Consider the following 10,802-nt stretch of genomic DNA (forward strand, 5'->3'; position numbering starts at 1 on the left):
GAACTAGATAAAGTAATTAGTACACAAATAATAAATGTATTCAGTGGATTAATGAAAATAACGCCTCTCGAGCGTTAGTTCATGCAGATCCGGTTTTGCAAGCTGAAAAAAAGCTTATGAAGTTTTAGGCTGATAATTCATGAGAATGGGGCCTTAAACTAAGTAAATTATGATGATGGTAATTTTTTATCCAAATGATTGATGGATGGAGTCTTTCCTCTAAGCCAATGATTTATGAAAAACTACTTTTGCAAGCAATGGATTTCTATAAAGCATTTATCTGATGCATCCACAAGTTTTGAGCAGTTACCAGAAAGAGATTATGGCGGTGCATTTGAAAGCAATTATGCAACGCTATAAAAGAAATGAAATCCATGAAGAGTGAGATATATCTTAAAGTAATTGTGCAGTTCCTTTAGAAGAAAATGAAAGTCATACGTAGTGTAGAATAACTTAAAGCAATTTTGTAGTGCATTTGTGCTTATGTTGATCCAATAAAGTTATGTTCAATGCTTTTGTGATTATGCGCGGCCATTAAATCCATGTGTAATGCAATTCAACATATATTAAAGAATTTGTGTAGTGCATGTGCAGTGCATTTTAGAGCATATATTTAAAGTAATTAAAAGACATGTGTAGTGAATTTTGAAGTAACTTGAAGTGATTGTGCAATGCATCTGTGCTTATGCAGAGCCATTATAGCCATATGCATTGCATTTTAACATATTTTAAAGAACGTGTACAGTGCATGTGTGGTGCAGTTAGAGCATATACGCAAAGCAGATGAAACCATGTATTGTGCATTTTAAGCATTTGAAATATTTGTATAATGATTTTGAAGGCATTAAATAGACCAGATAGAAGCTATGGGCAGTACATTAAATTATTTTTTTTTGTAAAATCTTCAAAATTATTTAATCAATATTAGTATAAAGGCATAATTTCTTCTAGATATTTTTAAGGGAAATATAACGACCCGAGACTACCCCCTAGTCATTACACGGAGCTCATGACCCTGAAGGACCAGAAGCTAACCCTTTCGTGATATCTGTACCATGAACACTGCATAATATCTGAAAATAAATGCAGAAAAATACGCAGAAACAAGCCATAAGGTTCAACACATCTATAAGTACTCAAAACTGAAAACTGAATACTAATACATCCGTCCAAAAAGCCTCTAACTGTCTGAACTGTGGAGTTGATGGGACATGTCCCCAACTAACTTCGTCAACAAAAAATAAACAAAGTGTGATGTAATAATAATACAGGGATCATCCTCGATTGAAGAGGACTCACTTCTACGTCGCTGACTAGAATTGAACCATTGAGGGAAATCTGGATCACGTGCCTTAGGACCTATGGTGTCAAATAGAACACCATATCGCAAATACGTCATTACGGGAATGTACCGAGTATGCAGATGAGGTAAGGCTAAATACAAGTGCTCATGCATGAATAGTTACATAATTGAATAATCATGAGAGTATCAAACGAGAACACATACAGGAATGCATAAACCATAATCACAATCATCACAACCCTAGATACTGAAACTTGGATACCGCTTTAAGGTAATCTGAACTGACTACTAACACTGAGATACTGAATCACTTAATCATATGATACTGATAACTACTTAACTAAATATACTCACATAAATGAATGAATTCTGAGCTCACTGCTCTAGACTAATGGAATTGGAGATTAACCTCTCTCTAATGGATGACTCCGAAATCTATTATCAATGATAAAAAAATGATTATGTTCGAATCTGACAACAAGAATAAATAGAATTTAAGACTGGGATCAAGCCTATCTATCAAGAGATCTCTGGATTTGATAACAAGAATACTCAACAGGATCTGACACTGAGATCAAGCCTATCTATTGGGAGATCTTTGGATCTGCATTTGAGACTGAGATCAAGCCTATTTATCGGGAGATCTCTAGATCTAGTAACAAGAATACTTATCGGGATCTGAGACTGAGATCAAACCTATCCATCGGGAGATCTCTGCATCTAATAACAAGAATACTCAATAGAATCTGAGATTGACATCAATCCTATCTATCGGGAGATGTACGAATCTGATAACAAGAATACTCAACAGAATTTGAGACTGAGATCAAGCCTATCTATCGGGAAATCTCTGGATATAATAATAAATAACTCTATATGATACCAAGCCTATCTGATGGATGGTCATGAATTAATGAAACTATCTAAACTCCTCACTGAGATAGACGACTGTACCTCACAGTCCTAATTTCAAAAGATTGATACTGAAACTGCAACTGTTGGAAGTAGTTACTTAGCAGACATACCCCAGCCTCCCATAGGTGGGGGTCCAACCTGTAACCCCAACTGGAAGGGTGTCAATACTATGCCAAGAGTAAAGACCTCTTTGATCAAGCCTCTCTAACAGATGACCATCGTAGGAAGTCAGCCTAAGGTAATATAATAGTCAAACCTCTCTAACGGTGATATCCTCTACTGATGGGGACTCTTTCATCCTGTGCTAGCTACGCAGTTCTGGAGTTCAGGGATTGCTCCTAACGACTAAGCCTCTCTCTGATGGGGAGCCGCCATGTCTTTCCTCTCTCGGTACTAGCTCCTACTTATAAATGAAAGACTCTGAACTAAATTCTTAGCTGAACACAAACTGAACTAAATCTGATAATGATTAGATTTCTTAAATGATCTAACTGAGTTAAGATGAATTTACTTGGTTCCGTATCTAAAGGAAAACTACTAAATCACGGTATCTGACTGATGATTCAAAGTTTGAATAGATTACTCAATCACTATCGAGGCGAGAACTAAACACTTAGATACTACAAGATCTGAGCTGAGTATAAAACTGAGTCTAGATTACTAGCGATCCTGAGATTTTGAAGATTACAGAGATTTCTTAAGTTATGTATCTGTCTGAGGAAATAAAATTCTATAACTCACTGAGTTTTGAGAATCATAGCTCGACTGGGATTATCGTGAAAATTGATATGGGCTCTAGACAACAGCTAAGTTGTCGAGTATAAATACCCCCAGGACTCGATAGCGTACTAGTAAAACATAACTATTTTTGACTAGTCTTAACCACGGTCATTCATTCATCATCACAATGACTAAAGAATTTCTTCAAGCATTAAGGAATCATAACATGTATTAACTATCACAATCACTAAGGCATCACTTCAAGCATTTAGTAATCATAAACATGTAATAGCATAGGGGGAACATCCTATAGGATCATACTCTATTCAATAAGGTCTTGCATCAAATACTTTGCACGTATATTATTCTTGATTCCTTGATTTCTATTGATCTCTGTTGATTTTGTTTGATGAAGAAATAAGGGTTTTGACAAATGCCATTTTGGCTGGCTCTACGATTCGCTAAAGTGCTAGGTGGCACACTATCTCTCTAAAATAGCTCTAACTCTTTGTTCGAGTATCAAATTTTGCTGAATTTGGTATCGATAGAAAGCTTATTCAATGCTCTACATGACAAGTATTTCATACTTGGGAAGAGACCTCTCAAACTTTTGGGACCAGATTTTTGCTTTACTGAACACTCTCCAAGGCTCAAAATAGGAGATAATTTAGCAGAGCGTTACAACAAATAAAACTGTTCAAGGTGCAATCATTTGAACATTATGAATTCCATTAAATTTTCATCCTCTACTAATCTGTAAAAGATGTATCTAAAGAAAAATTTGCAAGTTTGGGGTATGGTTGATTTGTGTTGACTTTGAAGGTCTATCTCTTGATACTTCATACTTCTAGTTTTACTTACACTCATAACCCCATCCGCTTCCAATCTTGGCCGATAGACTATAAAAAATGTATAATAAAAATTAATAAAAATAAATATAAACAAAGGTGGTAAATAACCTGATAAATAAATATGCAAATATGCATACTAGTAAAATGAAATACTGCTAACCTTTGAATTGTGATATATTGTTAAACAATACGAACATCATTTCACAAGAGAATATCCCTTTTACTTCAATTACTTGGTTGAACTCATTTTCTTTAATATCCTTTGATGTCTTCTCAAACATTTTCTTGAAATGATGCCCTCAAAAGTTGTCCCAATTTTGACTTGAGGGAAACATTGACGTCTCATGATCATGAGACCGATCCTTTTATAGGATGCCTACGTATCCTCACAAGGGAATCAGGGTGAGCGCAGTTCGTAAAATATTCTTAAGAAAATTCAAAAGCTAAGGGGCCAAACCCTCCATCGGTTTCCTACGTATCCCATGGGAATCAGGCCGAACGTAGTTCATTACATATGAAATAGAAAAGGGGGAAAATTTGATTTTTCTTCTAATGTGACCGAGACCGATGTGGCGGCCTATGTATCCGCCTAGGAAGTTTTGTCAACCATAGTTCTTATTATAAGGAAAAGGTATTTTTGGGAAATTTCTACTTAATAGACCAAACCTGACGTGGGTTTTCTATGCATTCCTCCAAGGGAACTAGGTCATTCGTAGTTTTATTACATAGAAAAAGAAATATTACAAAAAAACTAGTAAATATTTCTTAACATAGTATCTCTTAACAACATCTGGATTGATAGATTTCAGCCACACTTCACTATCCATTTCTTCTAGGATCAATGCTTCGTTTGTTTGTACTTGGTGAACGATGTAAGGACCTTGCCAGTTGGGTGCGAATTTTCCCTTAGTTTTACTCTGGTGTTAAAATATGCATTTCAACACCAATTTTCTCAGTTTGAATTGTTTTGGTCTCACCTTTTTGTTGAAAGCTCTGGCTATTCTATTTTGATAAAAATGCCCATGACAAACCGTATTCATCCTTTTTTCATCAATCAGTAACAATTGTTTATACAGGTTTTGAATCTATTTGACATCACTCAACTCATCTTCCTGAATGATTCTCAAAGATGGTATCTCTACTTCTGCGGGTAACACTGCTTCTGTTCCATAAACAATTAGATAAGTTATTGCTCCAGTATAAGTCCTAATAGTGGTGTGATAGCCAAAGAGGTCAAATAGAAAATTCTTGTGCTAATGGTTATAGTTATCAATCATCTTCTATAGTATTCGTTTGATGTTCTTGTTGGCGACCTCAATCTCTCCATTCATCTGAGGATGGTAAGGGGTGGAATTATGATGAGTAATCTTAAAAATCTCACATATCTCATGCATTAATCCACTTTTGAGATTAGCTCCATTATCTTTTATAATCGACTTAGGAACTCCAAATAGACAAATAATGTTACTACAAACAAAACTAGTCACCCCTTTCTTTGTTACAAACTTGTATGAAGAGGCTTCTACCTATTTAGTGAAATAATCAATAGCTACCAAAATAAACCTCTATCCATTTGAAGCAGCTGGCTCAATATGACTAATTCTATCCATGCCCTAAGATGCAAACGACCTGGGAGAACTTGTCATATTTAGTTCATTTGGTGTAACATGAATCAAGTCACCATGAATCTGACACTGATGACACTTTCGCACAAAGAAAATGCAATATATTTTCATTTTCATCCATAAATAACCTGCTCGAAGAATCTTCTTTGCCAAAACAAAACCATTCATATGTGCCCCACACATGCCTCCGTGTATTTCTTCGACTAACTTGGTTGTCTCCTGAGCGTCGACACACCTTAACAATCCTAAATCTGGAGACCTTTTATAAAGGATTTCTCCATTTAGGAAAAATGATTTGCTAATCTCCAAAGTATTGTTTTTTGAATATTGGTTATGCCTTCCGGATAGTCTCCCTCTCTGAGATACCTCATAATGTCGTGGTACTAAGGTTTTACATCCATCTCCTCATCTATGTGAAAATAGTTGTTCGATTGATCTTGTATATTCACCTTGATAGGATCTATGGAATTCTTGTCTGGATGTTGAATCATAGAGGACAAGGTCACCAATGCATCTGCTAACTCATTTTGAGTTCTCGGGACATGTTTAAATTCAACCTTGACGAATTTCTTATGCAACTCTTTCACGCACTCTGGATATTGAAGTATCTTCACATTCTTGACACTCTATTTTCCTTTTACTTGATGAACTACTAAATTTGAATCCTTTATAACAAAGAGTTCCTATATATTCATATCAACAGCCATTCGAAGACTAAGAATGCAAGCCTCGTACTCTGCCATATTGTTAGTGCATGGAAATTTGAGCTTTGCGGAGATCAGATAATTTTGTCCTGACTCTAAAATTATTACTACCCCAATACCAACTCCATTGAAGTTTGCAGTCCCATCAAAGAACATTCTCCAACCTGGAGATTTTTCTGAAAAGCCTTCTACAATAAATGGAACTTCTTCGTCCGGGAAATAAGTTGTAAGAGGCTTGAACTCTTCATCTATAGGGTTTTCTGCAAGATGGTCCTCTAAACCTTGTTCTTTCACCACCTTTTGAGTAACATAAACAATGTCAAATTCACTCAGCAAAATTTGCTACTTGCTAGCTTCCCAGTATTCATGTTCTTTAGAAAGATATACTTGAGCGGATCCATCCTAGAGATGAGAAAAGTGGTATACACATATGAAATGCCTTAAATTTGTAGAGTCCAATTTAAGACACAACATGTACGCCCTAATAACGTACATCAGGCTTCATAGGGCATAAACTTCTTGCTCAAGTAATATATGGCTTGCTCCTTCTTTTTGGTTTTAGCATGTTGTCCTAAAAGACACTCGAATGTATTGTATTACACAGAAAAATATAAAAATAAAGGCTTTTCAAGTTTTGGGGCACCAAAATGGGTGGATTAGACAAATACTCCTTGATTTTGTCAAAAGCTTGCTAGAAATCTTCTGTCCACTCTGTAGCAGCATTCTTTCTCAACAAATTGAATATTGGTTCATAAATCTCCATGGATTATGCAATAAATCGATTGATGTAATTGAGTCGATCTAGGAAACTCATCACGTCCTTTCAATTTTTTTGGGGGAGGCAAGTCTTGGATAACCTTTATTTTTTTAAGTATCCAATTATATGTATTTTCTACTCATCATAAAACCCAATAGCTTCCCATTAGGGGCACCAGATGCATATTTTGTAGGATTTAATTTCAAATCGTACCTCTTCAACCTATCGAAGAACTTCTTCAAATTTATCAAGTGATCTGAGCTATTTTGCAACTTGATAATGACATCATCAACATATACTTTAATCTCCTTATGTATCATGTGGTGAAAAATGGTATCCATGGCCCTCATATAAGTTGTTCCCATATTCTTGAGTCCAAAAGGCATTACCCAATAACAATACACTCCATAGGTGTGATGAAAGCAGTTTTCTTGGCATCTTCTTCATTCATCAGGATTTAGTGGTACCCTACTAAGAAATTAACAAATCACTGCAACTCATCCTTTGCACAATTATCTATGAGTATGTGAATATTTGGGAGAGGGAAATCATCTCTTGGGATAGCCTTATTGAGATCCTGATAATCCACGCATACTCTGATTTTCCGTCTTTCTTTGGCACGGGTACAATGTTGGCTAACCAAGTGGGATACTTCGTGACTCAAATGATGTTGGCATCAAATTTCTTGTACACTTCCTCCTTTATTTTCAAACGCAAATTAGTCTTCATCTTTCTTGACTTTTGGTTTAAATGAGAACAAGGTGGATCAGTTGGAAACCTATGCGAAACAATGTATGTGCTTAGACCCGGCATATTATCATAGGACCATGCAAACACATCTATATATTGAATAAATAGATCAATCCATTCTTTTCATCTATATACGAAATTTCCCAATGCCAATTCCTAAAGATCGGAGGGTAGTAAAAGTGTAAATATTAACAGCTGAGCCATTTTCAATGAGAACTTTATAAACAAACTTGTCCCTACACCTGACAGTGATGTTCAATGATCTATTAGGCCCCAAGCCCTTAAGCGGCAACTCATCTTCATGAAAATAGATTGAATTAGCTTCCAAAACTTATCCCACCAAAATTGAAAGGTTTTCTCTAGTCATCTCAGTTGGCACATAAGCTTCATTTAGCACCTTCACCAGATCACTCCTATGAGTTATAGAATTCATCAATAATAACAACAAAGTGATTTGGGCATGAGTTTTCTTCAGTTATTCCACAACAGAATACTCCTTAGTTTGTATCTTTCTCCAAAAATCCTCTAACTAAGCCTCTGTCACAAACCTTCTTTGTATATTCTTTTTATTAGAAGAACCTTTCACAACTCCTTTAGGGGCATAACAATGCCCAAATCTTGTCATTCCCGTAGCAATAACTTCTACAACTAACTTTTCTTTTCCTTTGTCCATTACATCATTCGAGTAATTCCAAGGAACTTCCTTAGTATTTAAAGGTGTTTAAGAAACTAAGGCTGTGATAGTGGGCCTGGGAACAGAAACTTCTACTTCAATTGGCACTCGCATCTAGACTATAATTATAGGTGTAACAAAAGCTGATGTTTCCACTTTTTCTTCATCACCGACTGATACAATAGTTCTTTCTGAATTACATTCTTCATCGATGGTGATCATATTCATGTGGGCACTCCCATGATTTGGCAAGGTATTGTTTTTTAAATTAGAGGGATCTCCTTTGAGTTGAATAACTCCTTCTTTGATTAGTGCCTCAATCTTATCCTTGAGAGTAAGGCAATTCTCAGTGTCATACCCAGCAACCCTAGAGTGGTAAGCACAATGCTTTGTCCTATCATCCCATCCAGGAAGGGGATTGGGAATTCTACCTTAGATCGGCAGGAGTACTTTTGCAATTCTTAATATTTCATATATGTAGGATAAGGGTTCAACTAGAGGTGTATAGGTTTTGGTTGTCCTTTTTTCATAATTCAAATGAGGTTTGGGTGAATTTAAAGGACGATTTTGTGGTTGATAGTATATTTAAGGATGATAGATAGGTTGATATTGTGGTTGGTTTAGTGATCGAGGTGGGCAATATGCTGGCTGGGTGGCATAAACTGGATAAAGGAAAGGTAAAGGTTAGTAATACTGATGAGGAGTTTGGGCATATTGGTAATAGTAAAAAGGCTGAGGTGGTGGATTTTGTTATGTCAACATTTGGTTTGGTCTTTTTTCCTTAATAGTCATGACAACAGAAACTCTATCATTTTTCTTTTTATTCACTCCCCCCGTTAGATCAGACTGCATTGCCTTACTTATAACTTGTAAAACTGCCAGATTATCAGTTCTCCCAGTTTTAATATCTTCTTTAATGAATTCTTCTATTCTAACAACCTCAGAGAACTTTTGTGCAACCACACTTATCAACTTGTCATAGTATGTTGCACCTTTTTGAGACTTCACAAAAATAGAATTCATCTATCTTTCTTCCATCGGAGATTGAACTTTGATGGCATATGCTCACCACCACATGGCATATTTTTTTAAGGAATATTTTAATTTTCTTTCCATATTCATCAGATGGAACCTGTCCGGTACAACTTCAGTGTTAAACCTTAACCTATCCATAAATTCTTTGTCCAAGGCATTCCAACCACGTCATTTTAATGGATTTTTGCTCATGTACCAATCTAGAGCTTTTCCTTCCAAAATCCATATAAATAGCTTCATTGTAATGGCCTCATCCTTCCCTACTCCCACTAGTTTGTCACAATATGACCTCAAATGGGCATGAGGATTCCCTTTCCTATCAAACATATAAAATTTTGGCACCATATACCCTACCAGCAGCTCAACATCTGGATGAACACATAAATCTTCATACTTAAGACCTTCACATCTTTTTATTGTTGGATGGTTTTGAATGCTTCCATTAAACTATGAATCTCCTTTGCTACATTCTCATCTACCTTTGATCTTACTTCCTTTTCCATCTCCTTATAAGGATTGACTTGTTGTGTGGTTAGTATTGGGATAATGACAGGTTAAGCTCCCACTACATATACTTGTCTCACATATTGCATATTAGGAATTACAATATTTGACCCTAATATATATGAGGTTGTTTGGTGGTTTTGGATGACTGGGGTAGTTTTGGCAATTAGGATAGTTTGGGTATGTGGAGCTTGAGAAACATAAGAAGTAGTGAAGGGCAATGGCTTTATTTGTTGCGAGTCAACTTATTATGGGTTGTTTTCTTATAGGCTAATGGGAGATTTGAAATAAATTGGGTTGTTTTGGTGGAGTGAGGTATTTGGTGGGAAGTGGAAGAATAATCAGGTGGAAAAGAAGATGGTACAGTGGTACATTCCATGTTTAGGAAGTGGAGTATATTTGCTAATAGATAGTTTGATATGTTTTCGAAGTCGATCGATTTCACTTTGTATGTCGGCCATTTGTTGTATCATATAAGCTATATGTTCATCATAAAGGGTTTCACCCCTATCGCTCGAAGTCTTGGGTTCACCTTTGGGGACAGTGATAAGTCCTAAGCTATCAAGTGTACCTAAATCAGTCATGTTGGTGTTTGCTTGTGCTTTTGATCTCGTAAAGTATGGGTGATCAATCAGTTCGTATTTAACACAAATCAACCCTTGGGGAAGTAAATTAAAAGAAAGAAAAACCTTTAAAAGATATAAATATATCAGTATGAGAGAATAATTTTGAATAAATAACCCACAATTAAGCAAACAATGTTGAAAAAGAAAAACATGTTTCATGTTGTAAACAAAGCACATAAATAAAACAAAAATTCAATAATCAAGAAGCATCCTATTATACAAGGGACCTCTTTTGTGCCAAGAGGTGGGCCATAGCACTAAATAATTGAGATTATGATAAATTGATTCAAGTCATTAATTTGAGAAAAATTTTGAGTTTGGAAATAAAAAGGCCAAGTT

This window comes from Capsicum annuum, chromosome 11 (genome assembly GCF_002878395.1).
Source record: "Capsicum annuum cultivar UCD-10X-F1 chromosome 11, UCD10Xv1.1, whole genome shotgun sequence".
NCBI lineage: Eukaryota > Viridiplantae > Streptophyta > Magnoliopsida > Solanales > Solanaceae > Capsicum > Capsicum annuum.